The 16,654-nt window shown below is 41.2% G+C and overlaps 1 protein-coding gene across 1 annotated transcript in view; it reads right to left on the minus strand.

Annotated features, from left to right (window-relative positions):
• The window catches only part of fut8a (fucosyltransferase 8a (alpha (1,6) fucosyltransferase)), a 103,859-nt gene that overhangs the window by 66,282 nt on the left and 20,923 nt on the right, over nt 1-16,654 (minus strand). Inside the window, exon 2 of the mRNA XM_081393827.1 lies at nt 4,064-4,120. The gene's annotated coding sequence lies outside the window, so the exon portion shown is untranslated. The remainder of the gene's footprint in view (nt 1-4,063; nt 4,121-16,654) is intronic.

Consider the following 16,654-nt stretch of genomic DNA (forward strand, 5'->3'; position numbering starts at 1 on the left):
ACCAATCACAGCATATTTCGTATTTCAAAAGGAGGGGCTTCATCGAAAAAGCGTGTTCGCCCTGACTGTGGAGAGGGAAGCTGTAATAATGTAAAAATATATGAAAAAGAATGTGTTTTTTTAACAATCAAGCATGAAAACTTATTAAAGTTCACCCCAAAAACAAAATCAAGACTTCATAAAAGGGCATAATTGTACCCCTTTAAACACCACTAATGATGGCCCAAAATGCTATCTCACCAATATACACTACCATTTAAAAGCTTGGGGTCAGTAAAGTGTTTTTTTTTTTTTTTTTTTTTAGAAATTAGTATTTTTACACAGCAAGAATGCATTAAATTGATCAAAAGTGAGAGTAAAGACATTTATATTGTTAAAAAGATTTCTATTTAAAATCGATCCTGAAAAAAAAAAAAAAAAAAAAAAAAAAAACAGTTAAGCAGCACAACTGTTTTTAATTCAATATTGATAAAAATAAGAAATGTGTCTCGAGCACCAAATCAGCATTTTAGAATGAGTTCTGAAGCATCATGTGAAACTGAATACAGAGTAATGGCTGCTGAAAATACAGCTTTTCCATCATAGAAATAAATTACATTATTTCAAAATACAGCCGCAAGGGACAATCATCGGTGTCCTACTCTAGCTTCAATGGCCCATGTGAATGATTGGAAATCCAATTGAAAATGTATCTACGATGTGGTTTTTATAGCAAAGTCCATCTTGAATCTTCGCTGAAAGATTTGGTTTTGAAATGGTATGATCAAAAAAAGTATATGTGGTGTATGTATGGACTTTTCAATTTAGAAAAAAACGCATGTAAAAAGGCCCAGTAAAAATCAAATGTGGCGGGTAACACTTTAAAATCACTAGTCAATTTGGCGGGTTACTAATTACGTTTACTCACTTTGCTGGGGAAATTCGTGTAAGCCAAATCTGCGATTTAGCCCAAATACTCAACTTGTGAGTCATCATGATATTGCAGCGTATTGCGCAGAATCTGAGCACATCTGGCTTACTTGAACATACAAGTCACTACGCAACAAATAACTACTTTAAGCTGTGACGTAGATAATCTGATTTATTTATTTATTTATTTATTTATTTATTTATTTATTTTTGGCTAGTAGAAGTTCTGAATGGCCGGTAACTTAAACATTTCAAACCATGATTATTGTAAAAAAGACATAAAATGGTCTCTTCGGTTGGAACGGTTTGGCAACTTTGTCAATCTCAACTAGTAATAAGAAATAAATCATCACGAATTGTGATTTTGCATATTTTCTTTAATTAAATATAGTTAGTTATTGACCATTAAAATAGTAAATGAAAAAAAAAAGAAACATGTCTCAAGAATTAATATTTAAAGTACATCTGAAAAAAAAAAGAGAAAAACTGTAAATGAAAATAACCAAGATAACTTTTTTTGTATCCTGTATGATATTGTCATGTATCACTTATAGCATGAAAGAGACATTCAAAAAAGAATATAACATATAGACTTTAATTAAGATCCTTTAAGAGGAAGTCACCATGTTACCATGTTTAAGGATGTACCAGTTTCATAGATATTTTATTCAACAGAATTTGGCTATGAAAGCTATAATAAGCCCAGCAGGATAGACCCTTAGACATAAAGCTTGTCAATACCTCGCCTCAAATGTCTTCTCATTAGATCACATGGCAGGAGTCTAATGCATTTAGCAGGTTTGGCCTTTTCTAAGAAATTTGCTTTGGTCTTAATGAAGAGCCTATAAGAACGTTAGAGAGAAACCCAGGTGATTCTGGAGCTAAACCCTGGGCTTCATGCCGTCTGTCATCATTTCAAACACTGAGAAAATGGAGAGCCACATTTTGAGTGTCTATCTTTAGGAAGAGCCTAATAATGAAACTCTTGAGCTATGAGATGTGACACATTTGCCCCCCGACTGTGTCGTCTGATGGAGGGAAGAAAGAAAAAGAGAGAAAGAGCGAGGGAGGGGAGAGAAGAGAAGAGTGTTCTGAGGGGGTTTAAGGGGAGTGAGGCTGAGAGGCTGCTGTCATGCTCTAGTTGGCCAGTTGAAAGATGGTTGAGACACGTTTAAAAGGGTGAAGGAGGGGGGTTTATGCAGGGATTCTCCTTCGCTGAGCAGAAGCTCTGAGTCTGGACAGACACAGAAGTGGTAACAGGGCTGACTCACTCAGCCCACACGCAGAAGAACGCTTTTTCACCCAGAGAGGAATATTAACGATATAACAGCCTGCACTCAAAACTGCCAGACCTGTTGCGAGCGCTCAGGAGCAAGCAGAAAGAACAGATATATGCATACATATGGGAAGCACATATGCAACCATCCTACTGGATCGCTAAATCTGAATGTAGACTAGGCAATACAATCGTACATCACAAAAGTTCACATGCAAATTTGGCCTAAAGTCTCTATTTAAATAAAGTCTCATTTCACACTCACTAAATAATTTAATTATCCATTTAACAGCATTAAAAAGTATAGCCTACTGTATATACTATTCAAAAGTTTAAGGTCAATTTTTTTTTAAGGAATGAATACTTTTATTCAACAACAACAAAAAAAATGTTTAATGTTACCTTTCTATTCATCAAATAACCTTTTTAAAAAAAGTGGTTTCTACAAAAATAGTAATTGGAACAACTGTTTTCAACTTTGATAATATTAATAAGAAATCCAATAAGAAATCCAGGATCAAATCAGCATTTTAGAATGATTTCTGAAGGATCATGTGACACTGAAAACTGGAGTAATGATGCTGAAAATTCAGCTTTGCCATTACATGAGTAAATTTTATTTTAAATATAGTCAAATAGAAAACACTTATTTCGACTGTAATAATATTTGACAATATTACTGTTTTTACTGTATTTTTGATCAAATAAATGCAGCCTTGGTGAGCATAAGAGACTTCTGAATAGTAATGTACATTTCTAATACTTTGAAAGTAATGAACATTTCCACCACACCTCATCTTCTGGCATAGAATTGAAATTTTAACTTTTTAAAAATGGCCTTTGTCTTTCTAAGGCTAATTTCATACTATTCATAGACTGTAAAAAAATGGGATGATGTGTCTCCACCACAATCCACTGTAGAAAACTGAAGCCAAAATATCCCAGAAACAGTCATTTTCGATTACGTCACTTGGAGCCAAAGTCTGCGCATTAGTGATCCAAAGGTACCCACCTCCCACGCCAGAGACCCCAGTTTGAATCCCACTCAGAGCGGGTCAAGTAGACCAGTTACACATACTCCCGCAGACTCAAATCACAAGTACATCTGTCAATCATGAAGTTGACGATCGATTCAATTAGATGATAGGGTGGGATTTATAACCTATACTGCAGCCAGCCACCAGGGGGCAATCAAAATGTTTTGCCTTCAATTGTCAGGACATGTGCGGTACACTTGATACTATTAGCATTTATGTATCCAAAATAAACAATTAAACAAACAAGCTGTTATTTTTTAATAAAAATCAACCCATATGAATATAAATGTGCCATAACTTGAAGAAACACCTGATCATTTCTCTCATGATATTATATCAATACAAATATTTTCAACCCTTATCCAGACTGTCAGCCAACCTTTCAGCCAATTAGTGAAAATGATTCTGTCCTAGAATCCTTATAAAGCAACTTTATAAATTGGACATCTAATATTTGTAGGTTTTGAAATAAAAGTTTATAAATCTCTCCACAGACCTCCTGCAGGATCTTCATGCAGCCCTAGGGCTTAAAAAACTTGGCTTTAGAACCATGAATCGATATTTTACTTCTTTGAGGCACTTTAGGGGACATCAGTGAAGTGAGCCGCATGAGACAGATTGAAACTTATCCCACAGATTCACTCAGACATGCTGAGAGTCTCTCTTCTGCTCGGCCCAGTTTCAATCTCAATCCAGTAGTTATATAGAGATTCAATGCGATATACTGAATTGTGAAATTATATTGCAGATTACCTGCAACACCTAGCCACAAAGCAGACAGTTGTTTACCACAGTTAAACAGCACATATGTAGACCAACACATGTAACAGAGACAGCTTACCAGACAGTGTGTCCTATAAAAAGCTTAGCTGGGACATGCGAGGATGAATCCCTCCCCCTGTAACACAAGAAAAATAAAATATAAAAATCACATCACTGACACAAAGTAAATATTCTCTTTTTTTTTCTTTCGTTTTTTTTTTTTTTTTTTTTTTTTAAGAGTCAGCAGGAAAGAGTTCTCAGACAGGGGTAATTTGTCTTCTCCTCAAGGGTATTCATGAAAAGGACTGGAAGGCACATGCAAGTGTCAACAGCAAAACTTTTGAGGTGAAGTATTGTATTTGATGTGAGAGAGATACTGTTTTGAGAACCAGAACCATCCATTGTTCCTGACTGGTGCTGATGTGGACGCCTCAGTCCATGTGACTATCGCGGATTCGCACATTGCGATATAGATGCTAAAACGATAAATCGTGCAGCCCTACATACCGCTCAGTATTAGTTGTAACTGAAAAACATTAAAGGGGTGGTTGAATATCATTTCACTTTTACTTTAGTTAGTGTGTAATTAGTGCTGGGCGGTTTACCGGTTCATACCGAATACCGGTGTTTATTTTTGTCACGATATGAATTTTTAATATACCGCAATACCGGTGTATGTCGCTTTAATCGGAACGCGGCGCAGCGCGACAAAGTTTACAACACACGTCTGCGGCGCATTACAGCTGCGACAAGGTTTTATTCCGTCCTCCACGCGGTGCGTCAAAATAGACTAGGCGCCTATATTTAGCGAAGCGGCGCGGAGAGCCGCTTCTGGGAAGCTTCGATCTGAAACACAAGCATTGATTAGAATGGGCACGAGACGTGTGGGGGTGAGAGTGTCTTTTTTCTCGCGGCGCGCGTGTTTTTATACTGTATTAACGTATCTGAAGTGAACTGACGGTCTTTAGAAAAGTTTCTTTGTTATTACGATTGAATCTTTATCTTTCCTGATAAAGCAGTGTTTATGAGCGTTGCTGCTTTGTGTACAGCCGTTACCGGGGAAACCACTGTTTCTGCCGCTCCTAAAGCGCGTCCTGCTGGCACCTCTTTGTAAACAGCCTTGTAAACCTGCTGTATTATTAATATTAGTGTGGATTTTTTCTATAATATTCACTCATGACAATAAAATAGGGCATTATAAGTAAATCTACTGCGGTATTTCCTCTCTCACTCAGTAGAAAATGTGGTTAACACCCATCATGCTTGAAAAAAAAAAAAAAACCCGGTAAAAACCGTGAAACCGGTATAATTTAGAAAAAAAACGTGATGTTGATTTTTGGTCAAACCGCCCAGCACTATGTGTAATGTTGCTGTTTGAGCATAAACAACATCTGCAAAGTTACGATGCTCAAAGTTCAAAGCAAAGGGAGATATTTGCTTTTAAAGAAACTGCTTTTTAAGGACTACAACAATCGGCTGGTAGGGACTACACGACATTCCTCTGGGTTAGTGACATCACCAACCCTAGAATTTACATAAACCCCACCCCTGAACACGATTTATAGATTATCAAGACAGAATATGCTAATCAATGACTAGAAGATAACTACACAAGCTACATAAATTCACCAATTAACCATTCAGAAATGTTGTCTACATGTTGTCACTTCTTCTTGAGTCTCTCCTTCTTTCTGACTTCAATTTCCAGTACATGTCTGCTGTCATGCTATATAAAAATATTTGTGGGGTATTTTCAGAGGTGGGAGTAAGTCACACATGTGCAAGTCACAAGCAAGTCTCAAGTCTTAACCTTCGAGTCTCAAGCAAGTCCAAGTCAATTTTGTGAAAAGCAAGTCAAGTCAAGTCAAGTCAAGTCAAGTCAAGTCACTGCTTTATGTCAAGCAAGTCAAGTCAAGTCGTAGCTTGGGTCCCAAGTCACTGGCAAGTCATACAAACGTTTGATGATTTCACTGAATTTATATATTAAAGGGGTGGTTGATTATGATTTCACTTTTCTAACTTTAGTTAGTGTGTAATGTTGCTGTTTGAGCATAAACAACATCTGCAAAGTTACAATGCTCAAAGTTCAAAGCAAAGGGAGATATTTGCTTTTAAAGAAATTGCTTTTTAAGGACTACAACAAACGTATGGTATAGGGACTAGCCTACACGACATTCCTCCCAGGTTAGTGACATCACAAACCCTAAAATTTACATCAACCCCGCCCCCGGAACACGATTTGTAGATTATCAAGACAGAATATGCTAATCAATGACTAGAAGATAACTACACATAAGCTACATAAATTCATCAACTAACCATTCAGAAATGTTGTCTACATGTTGTCACTTCTTCTTGAGTCTCTCCTTCTTTCTGACTTCGGTTTGAACATAAAAGGCTAAAAGTGTTTGAAATTTTCAGTGCATGTCTATGTGAGGTAAAAAGACACAAGCTGATGAAGCTCCGCCCTCTGTGCCTGGAGCAGCAGCTCATTTGCATTTAAAGGGACAGACACAAAAACGGTGCGTTTTTGCTCACCCTCAAAAAGTGACTACTTTAACATGCTATATAAAAATATCTATGGGGTATTTTGAGCTAAAACTTCACATACACACTCTAGGGACATCAAAGACTTATTTTACATCTTGTGAAAAGGGCATACCACCCCTGTAAAGTAAGGCTCAAGTCCAAGAATGACGTAAACACACACACATACACATACATGCACTTATAAATGCTATTAAAGTCTGTTTCCTCGGACTACAAAATAAAATGAATCAATGGTAAAAAATAGAACATTTAAAATGACAAAAATTAAGTTTGCTTTTTCAAGAAATAAAGTTGCAATTGTAAGGGTCGTAATTTGAACGAACAGGAATTCAAATTGCAATACCAGAATTAAAATTTAATGCTGCAAATGTGAGATATTAAGTCACATTAGCTATGTTTATATGCATACTTCCAAATAATGCGTTAGTCATCGGATTGATGGTTTGAAAATCCTTCATGTAAACCAGTAAAACATGTAAACCATCAGATTGAGCTCGATCCAAATGAAATGTCGATGGGATTCAAAGGGGTGGTGTAAATCTGAAGCAATGCGATAAATAGGAAAAAGCATGTACATGCTTAAAAGAGACTATCTTCTCAATCGCATTCCAAAATCCCTTGCACACATGGGCAGTGCCATGATATGCATATCTACCAGAGACCTTTCATAATAAGATCTCGGATTGTGCCTGTAAACATATCTATTGTGAGATATAAAGTTGGAATTAAGAGAAATAAGGATGCAATAAAGATGGCTATACAGTCGCAATCACGTGTAAAATAGTCAGTTGTTTTATTAATTTATTAATTTTTATTGCACTCTGACGCAGAAACGGGCTTCCATCAAACAGTTAACTTGACCTGACAGCATTTTTTAGTTTTACCGTAGAGCTCTGTGTTTCTAAAAAGAGTATGATGGGAATAACTAACACTTATTTTCTTTATGAATTGACAACTGCACAAGTGACTTCTAAGTGCGCAACAGTCAAGATAGTAATATGCATAATTTAGATACAATTTTGGATCAAAATAACAATCCTGATCTCGTGTGAGGATAAACCATTTCCCACAGAAGGAAAGTAAAGGGATTCAGATTCATATTTCATGGCACAGCACTCTCAGAATAGAAGAGGGGAGAGTCGATCACAAATCCTGTGCTTAGAGTATTAGAGCACAGCAAATGCAATGCTAGTTATGTTTTATTAAATGCTCTCTTCCATTGCTACCGCACCTATGAGATGCCGGTGCTTAATATTTCAGCGCCAGACATTGGAATTCTGACTGAGGAAGGGGAGATGTGTGGATCCTGTCTCCGCAAAGTCCAATCGGAATGATTTATGAGCGGTTTGGTCATTGGCATCCCAGTCAGCTGCACGGAGGGCATCCGCCGCAGTGTCTGTTCTTATAGTTCGGGTTGGCGACAATTTCTTTGCACAGGAAAAGTGGCAATTTTGTCAGAGCCTAAAGCCTATTCACAATATATGTGACGCAACAAAATAACACTTTTTTTTTTTTGCTGCATGATTCACACCATATGCAATGCTCTGTTTTACTCTATCCTCTTTCTTTCAGGGATTTTCTCTTAAATAATGTGTTTGCACCTGTTTAAAAAGTGAGAGCCTTGCGGCCCTCTTCCAAGCTTTGGAGACTAATGCTACAGGGATTGTCTGGTGGAAGTCTGCTACATCTAGGGCTGCACAATTATTTGAATTTCTAATCGCGATTACAATTACGGGATGCCACGATTACGTAATCGTTCGACGCCGCGATTACAAAAGAAAATCCACTCTGCGTGCGTGTGTTTCATGTTATGTTATGAGAGGCGAATCACTACTACTTCAGAAAACCCAGCACAATAGGAACTACCAGGCAGTGACGTAAGTGTACGCTGAAATAAAAAGTATTTCACCTCAGAAAAACGGACTTTCTTTTCCTGTCAGCCTCTTCACTTCAGTATCGCTTCACTGTATAAAGTGCAAAAGAAACTACGAGCATGCAATGTCGTTATGTTGTAAATTAGTAAGTCACGAAATAAAAGTAAAATACCAATAAGTCACGTTACTGGTATGTCGTGTGTTAGCTGAGAAGGATTTGCATGCAGGTATGATTTTCATTCTATTCACCAGTAGTTTCCATGTTTAACAGTTCTTGTTAGTATTGTGTACTCACCATGGTAACTGTCGTTTCCATATTAACCCCAAAATGCCACTTTATTTTAACTTTGTGTTATTTTGTTATTTTTAAATTACTGTGGTGGCTCATACCAACATTGTATTAACAAAAACTAGTTTGGGACTGCTATTTAAAGGTCCCGTTCTATGCCCCTTTTCACAAGATGTAAAATAAGTCTCTGATGTCCCCAGAGTGTGTATGTGAAGTTTGAGCTCAAAATACCCAACAGATAATTTTTTACAGCATGTTTAAATTGACATTTTTTGGGGCTCAGAAAAACGAGCCGTTTCAGTGTGTCCCCTTTAAATGCAAATGAGGTGCTGCTGGACGACACAGGGGGCGGAGCTTCATGAGCTCGTGCTCAGTCTGTCAGGAAAAATTCATCTCACGGAATGATAATAATATCAGAAACTCTCAGTAACGGCGTTCATTTCGAGTCGGACAATAATGCCTACAGAGTCAGAGTGCTGTATAGAGATGAAACAGGTATGGTTTAGTAGTTTAATTACGGTTATTATAACGTATTTGTCATCTGCTTGTAGGCTATGTATCCATTATTTATTAATAGCCTACAAGTCTGCTGTCTGAATGATGATCAAACATGTACTGATGAGTTTAATAAAGTTTATTGTACATCACACAAAAGATGAAGCGTCAGTTTTACTTCAGAAAATCACCGTAAGAGCTGAGTAAACACAGTAGGCTAAGTTATAAGAAGTGCGCAAGTTGCCAGTAGAGTTGAGGGAGCATTCCTGTGGGCGGAGGTTAGTCAAGAAATGGTTCTGGTGACATCACTAATGCAGGATGTAGAGGGGTGTAGTCCAATCGAGCCGTTTTTTGTAGTCAACTTCTGTTAAATAAAATATCTCGCTTGGCATTGAACTTTGAGCTTTATAATTTTACAGATATTATTTATGCTCTAACAGCAACATTACACACTAACTAAAGTTTGAAACATGGAATCGCATGCAACGGGACCTTTAATTGTTTTAGCATGGGCCTAATGTTTATTTAGTAGTAGTCTTTACTATTAGTCATATTCTTACAATTTATGTGTAGCCTATGTTAAGTAAAGGGGTAAAGTTCTTGAGTGTGTGTGTGTTAATTTTTGTGTAAACATGTATTATAATATGCCTATATATATATATATATATATATATATATATATATATATATATATATATATATATATATATATATAGTGCAGGACAAAGCCCCATTTTCAAACCTAACATGACAAATGGCACACCTACGGCCTCATCATGGACTGGACAGGCATTGTTGCTGATGGAGAACTAGGTGTATGAGTATAACTTTAAAAAAAAAGAAAGAAAAAAAAGAAAACCACAGAAGAAATCGGTTATCAATATATGATTTCAAGAAATACATCACTTGTCAAACTAACTAACTAATATGTGTCTATAAAACTATATTTAATTCTGCATCAGAATTCAATCATTAAAAACTTAGTTAAATATGATAAATAAAACATTTTAAATGAAATAAAGATATTAAATATATTTATTCTTATTGGTGATTTATCAATTTAATAATTTTAATGTTACATTACCTATATTTCAAACATTCTTTAAAAAATATATAATAATAAAAAATGTCTATTTATTTGTTGAAGTTTCAAATGACTTGGGGGAAAAAAGATCTATTGGTCAGTGAACCTACAGTACCTTCTGAGCAAATTATTGCTGGATCAATACAGAATGATTTTTGTGAAGGGGTTTAGAAAAGATGCAGTTTCACTTTCAAATCTGAAATGCATGCCAAAAATTCTGACTTGTAAACGATAGGCTGGAAATCTCAGTAATACTTTGAGTCAAGTTATGTTTAGAATCAGAATCATAAACAAAACAAAGTGCTTGTCATCAGGCTCATTACAAACACTGAGTAGAGGTTTTAACTGCAAGTCAGCAGTCTTCGAGATTAAAGGTGAAATGAAAGGTGACGTGTCGGTTGGCATGTGATGGGCGCCACTGTAATATGTTTCTATTCATGCTGGGCAGCAGCTGCAGGCTAGCACTGTCTCTACAAGCACGCAGGGATTGGACGGCGGCAAACCGCAAACAGTCCTGCAGTGTAAATGTGTGTGGACCTGTGCCAGGTATAAGCGCGCGCACACACACAGATCTCGCTGGAGGAGGTAGAAGCACAGATGGGCATTTCTGGATGGCTGCGTCTCCTGGAGGGGTCAAAAGCAGTGGGAGGTGTTGGCAGGCCTGTAATGCTGTTACACCAGCACCTCACAAAACACTCACACTATCTCAAACATATGCTGTCACTGAAAAGTGTATGTGAAAATGACAAGAGATGTGCAATCTTAGACAGCTAGCTAGTCAAGGCTGTATGCTGTGTGATTCTTGCTGTTCTTAACAACAGCTGCTTGCTTGATTGTTTCATGTTATGGTTTGACCCCTGAGAGACCCCTCGACAGACTGTGCAACATCAACTTATTTTATGTCACACTTCACAATACACATTTATACTGGGTGATACATAAAATGTGATTATGACTTGTAAAATGCATTCATATCATTGTAGAACTCGTAATTACGACTTGTATCATCCGACCGCTGCAACATCATGTGGAAATACTCAAATGTAGTTAAGCAGTTGCATGCACAAGGATGCATTCTGTGTCCTCACGTCCTTCTGAGTTTGTTCTTTTTAGGTCGCCTGGCAATTTGAGAAATAGGCTGAGTATATTATAAATGCATTTGCATAACAATTGTTGCATTGTGGTTTTGTGTATTGATTTTTTAAATTACACCTATTATTTTTGGTGTTAATAGTGTTGCCACAGAAACGCAAAATTCTGAGTCTGTGAACAGCTCAAGAGTAGCACATCTGGGTTGTCATCTAGCTAGTAATAATAAATGCAACAATAATACTGGCCATTTTTGCATCACCAGTCAGTTAATAGCCATACAACTTAAGTCATTTGGACATAAAATTATAGGAATAAAAAAAGAATTATTTCCTTCAAAACTTTGTAAACAAACATTCCAAAGGATAATGATTAATTTGTTTTAAATATTAAAATACATACAAATAAATATTAAATTCAGATTTTTTTTTTCACATTCAGAAGTTCATTTTTTAGTCACACTGTGGAACCACCTGAATATTTTATTAGAGTAACATAATATTAATTATTATTGTCATTTATTATTAATTCTATTTAAAAGCTCTACTATAAAAATAAAAAATAATAATAAAAAATAAAAAATAATAGTAATACATGTCTGTCCTAATTCACTTTCACACAGTATTTTACGGTGGTCCATATAACCCCCTTTTTTTAAAACATTTTTAAATGCTTCTCATTTTTTAGATATGGAGAAACACTCTTATTTATTCCTCTGTGTTGTTGCTTGTCATTAGATTTGCATTATATTTGAAAGGCCAAATATATACATGAATATGAAAAATAAAGTGAAATGAGCTTAAAGGTCCCGTATTATGCCCCTTTTCACAAGATGTAAAATAAGTCTCTGATGTCCCCAGAGTGTCTATGTGAAGTTTCAGCTCAAAATACCCAACAGATCATTTTTTTACAGCATGTTTAAATTGTCATTTTTTGGGGCTCAGAAAAACGCGCTGTTTTAGTGTGTGCCCTATAAATGCAAATAAGCTGCTGCTGGACGACACAGGGGGCGGAGCTTCATGAGCTCGCGCACAGTCTCTCAGGACAATTTCATCTCACGGAATGATGATAATATCAGAAACTCTCAGTAACAGTGTTCAGTTCGAGTCGGACAATAATGCCTACAGAGTCAGTGTCACGGGGCGATTGAGCGAGAGACGAGGATTCAAGTGCAGAGGAGATTTAATTAACAAACACAGACAAAAATACAGAAAACTCAGAACTCAGATAATCAACAGACAGGAACATCAAAGACAGGTAACTCGGACAACGAACCAGCACAGGACTACAAACACCAGGAAGCTAAATAGGGGAACAAACAAAGGAGGGTAATGAGACTAACAGGTGGGATAAATTAACCAATAATCAAATAACAAGCTGGGAGGGGCTAGACAATAGACACGAGCACATGGCCCAACATAACAAACACCCATGTGCAGCACAGGACAGGACAGGCATGTGACATTACCCCCTCCCTACGGAGCGGCTACCAGACGCTCCAAGACCAGGGCGGGACGGGAGGGACAGACCAGGGCGGGACGGACAGACCAGGGCGGGACAGGGGAAACAAAATGTCTGGGACACCAAAGTGAGTGGTCCACAGGGTTCAGGAGACCAGGACGGGGCAGGCTGTGCAAACGGCCAGGGTGGAGACTTTCCTTCAGGCGGCCAGGGCGGAGCGGGAAATTCATCAGGCGGCCAGGGCGGAGACTTTCCCTCGGGCGGCCAGGGCGGAGACTTTCCCTCGGGCGGCCAGGGCGGAGACTTTCCCTCGGGCGGCCAGGGCGGAGACTCTCCCTCGGGCGGCCAGGGCGGAGACGGCAGTTCATCGGGCGGCCAGGGCGGAGACTTTCCCTCGGGCGGCCAGGGCGGAGACTCTCCCTCGGGCGGCCAGGGCGGAGACTGTCCCTCGGGCGGCCAGGGCGGAGACTGTCCCTCGGGCGGCCACGGCGGTGAAGACCTCTCGGGCGGCCACGCCGGTGAAGATCCCTCGGGCGGCCACGGTGCAGGAACTGGAACAGACACCAACGGCTCAGGCACTGGAACTGGCACCACCGGAACTGGCACTGGAACTGGCACCACCGGCTCAGGCACTGGAACTGGCACCACTGGAACTGGCACTGGAACTGGCACCACCGGCTCGGGCACTGGAACTGGCCCCTCCGGCTCGGGAACTGGAACCACTGGAACTGGCACTGGAACTGGTACCACCGGCTCAGGCACTGGAACTGGAACCACCGGCTCAGGCACTGGAACCACCGGCTCAGGCACTGGAACTGCCACTACTGGAACTGGCACTGGAACTGGCACCACCGGCTCGGGAACTGGAACTGGCACCACCGGCTCGGGCACTGGAACTGGCCCCTCCGGCTCGGGAACTGGAACTGGCACCACTGGAACTGGCACTGGAACTGGAACCACCGGCTCGGGAACTGGAACTGGCACCACCGGCTCGGGCACTGGAACTGGCCCCTCCGGCTCGGGCACTGGAACTGGCACCACCGGCTCGGGAACTGGAACTGGCCCCTCCGGCTCGGGCACTGGAACTGGCTCCGGCTCAGGAACAGACACTGGCTCCGGCTCAGGAACAGACACTGGCTCCGGCTCAGGAACAGACACTGGCTCCGGCTCAGGAACAGACACTGGCTCCGGCTCAGGAACAGACACTGGCTCCGGCTCAGGAACAGACACTGGCTCCGGCTCAGGAACAGACACTGGCTCCGGCTCAGGAACAGACACTGGCTCCGGCTCAGGAACAGACACTGGCTCCGGCTCAGGAACAGACACTGGCTCCGGCTCAGGAACAGACACTGGCTCCGGCTCAGGAACAGACACTGGCTCCGGCTCAGGAACAGACACTGGCTCCGGCTCAGGAACAGACACTGGCTCCGGCTCAGGAACAGACACTGGCTCCGGCTCAGGAACAGACACTGGCTCCGGCTCAGGAACAGACACTGGCTCCGGCTCAGGAACAGACACAGGCTCCGGCTCAGGAACAGACACAGGCTCCGGCTCAGGAACAGACACTGGCTCCGGCTCAGGAACAGACACTGGCTCCGGCTCAGGAACAGACACTGGCTCCGGCTCAGGAACAGACACTGGCTCCGGCTCAGGAACAGACACTGGCTCCGGCTCAGGAACAGACACTGGCTCCGGCTCAGGAACAGACACTGGCTCCGGCTCAGGAACAGACACTGGCTCCGGCTCAGGAACAGACACTGGCTCCGGCTCAGGAACAGACACTGGCTCCGGCTCAGGAACAGACACTGGCTCCGGCTCAGGAACAGACACTGGCTCCGGCTCAGGAACAGACACTGGCTCCGGCTCAGGAACAGACACTGGCTCCGGCTCAGGAACAGACACAGGCTCCGGCTCAGGGACAGACACGGGCTCCGGCTCAGGAACAGACACTGGCTCCGGCTCAGGAACAGGAACAGACATCACCGGCTCAGGAACAGACACCACCGGCTCAGGAACAGACACCACCGGCTCAAGTGTGTGTGTAGCCCACACACACCACATGGCTGTGGCCATAATGGCCAGTGTCGCGGTCACTGAGGGCTCAGGCTCAGGAACAGACACCACCGGCCCAGACACAGGCTCGACGGCGGCCATCTTGTCCGAAGACCCAGTCTTGGTAGTGACCTTCTTGTCCGAAGACACAGGCTTGACAGGCGTAACGTGAACAGGTTCAGTGGTGGCCATCTTGTCCGAAGACACAGGCTCAGCAGACGTGACGGGAACACTCTCGGCGGCGACCATCTTGTCCGAAGACACAGGCTCAACAGGCGTAACGTGAACAGGTTCAGCGGTGGCCATCTTGTCCGAAGACACAGGCTCGGCAGGCACCACCGGAACTGGGACCACCGGAACAATTATGGAGGGAACCCTTCTCCTCCTCCTGTGTCTTGAGACCACCGGAATTGGGACCACCGGACTCGGGACCACCGGAACTGGGACCACCGGAACTGGGACCACCGGAATAGTCACAGAGGAGGTCTTCCTTCTCCTCCTCCGTCTCCGGACCACCGGACCACCTCCTCCGATCTGATCACCGTCTGACATGGTGCTCTCCTCCTCCAAAGTCCTCTGAACACATCTGGAGAAATATTCAAATAGGGAAATGGAATTTCCCTTCTCCTCCTCTGAAGAAAAAATCTCGCTCCGCTGAATCCACATCTTGGCTGGTTCGTTCTGTCACGGGGCGATTGAGCGAGAGACGAGGATTCAAGTGCAGAGGAGATTTAATTAACAAACACAGACAAAAATACAGAAAACTCAGAACTCAGATAATCAACAGACAGGAACATCAAAGACAGGTAACTCGGACAACGAACCAGCACAGGACTACAAACACCAGGAAGCTAAATAGGGGAACAAACAAAGGAGGGTAATGAGACTAACAGGTGGGATAAATTAACCAATAATCAAATAACAAGCTGGGAGGGGCTAGACAATAGACACGAGCACATGGCCCAACATAACAAACACCCATGTGCAGCACAGGACAGGACAGGCATGTGACAGTCAGAGTGCTGTATAGAGATGAAACAGGTATAGTTTAGTAGTTTAATTACGGTTATTATAACATATTTGTCATCTGCTTGTATGCATCCATTATTTATTAATAGCCTACAAGTCTGCTGTCCGAATGATGATCAAACATATACTGATGAGTTTAATAAAGTTTATTGTACATCACACAAAAGATGAAGCGTCAGTTTTACTTCAGAAAATCACTGTAAGAGCTGAGTAAACACAGGAAGTTATTAGAAGTGCGCAAGTACATAAACGAATTTCGGTAGAGTTGAGGGAGCATTCCTGTGGGCGGAGGTTAGTCAAAAAACGATTTTAATGACGTCATTAAAGAAGAAAGTAGAGGGATGTAGTCCAAACGGGCCGTTCGATGTAGTCAACTTCTGTTAAATAAAATATCTCGCTTGGCATTGAACTTTGAGCTTTATAATTTTACAGATATTATTTATACTCTAACAACAACATTACACACTAACTAAAGTTTGAAACATGGGATCACGAAGAACGGGACCTTTAATACCGCACATACTGACCAGCCTACACCACAGACTTCGGATCTCTGAGGTCATCTGGAGCATTCCCTACAACACTGCATAAGGCCCAACATTTCTAACACTGCCAGAACTCCATTGAAGGCTAGATTCACCACAAAGGCAATTAATCTATGAGGAAGTCACACTAAGCAAACAGAGAAATCTCTTACGATCTGCGGATGTTATCTAAGATAATGACGTCTTGGCAATCCTAGTGCGC

The sequence above is a fragment of the Scardinius erythrophthalmus genome (genome assembly GCF_964197995.2).
Source record: "Scardinius erythrophthalmus genome assembly, chromosome: 19".
Taxonomy (NCBI): Eukaryota; Metazoa; Chordata; class Actinopteri; order Cypriniformes; family Leuciscidae; genus Scardinius; species Scardinius erythrophthalmus.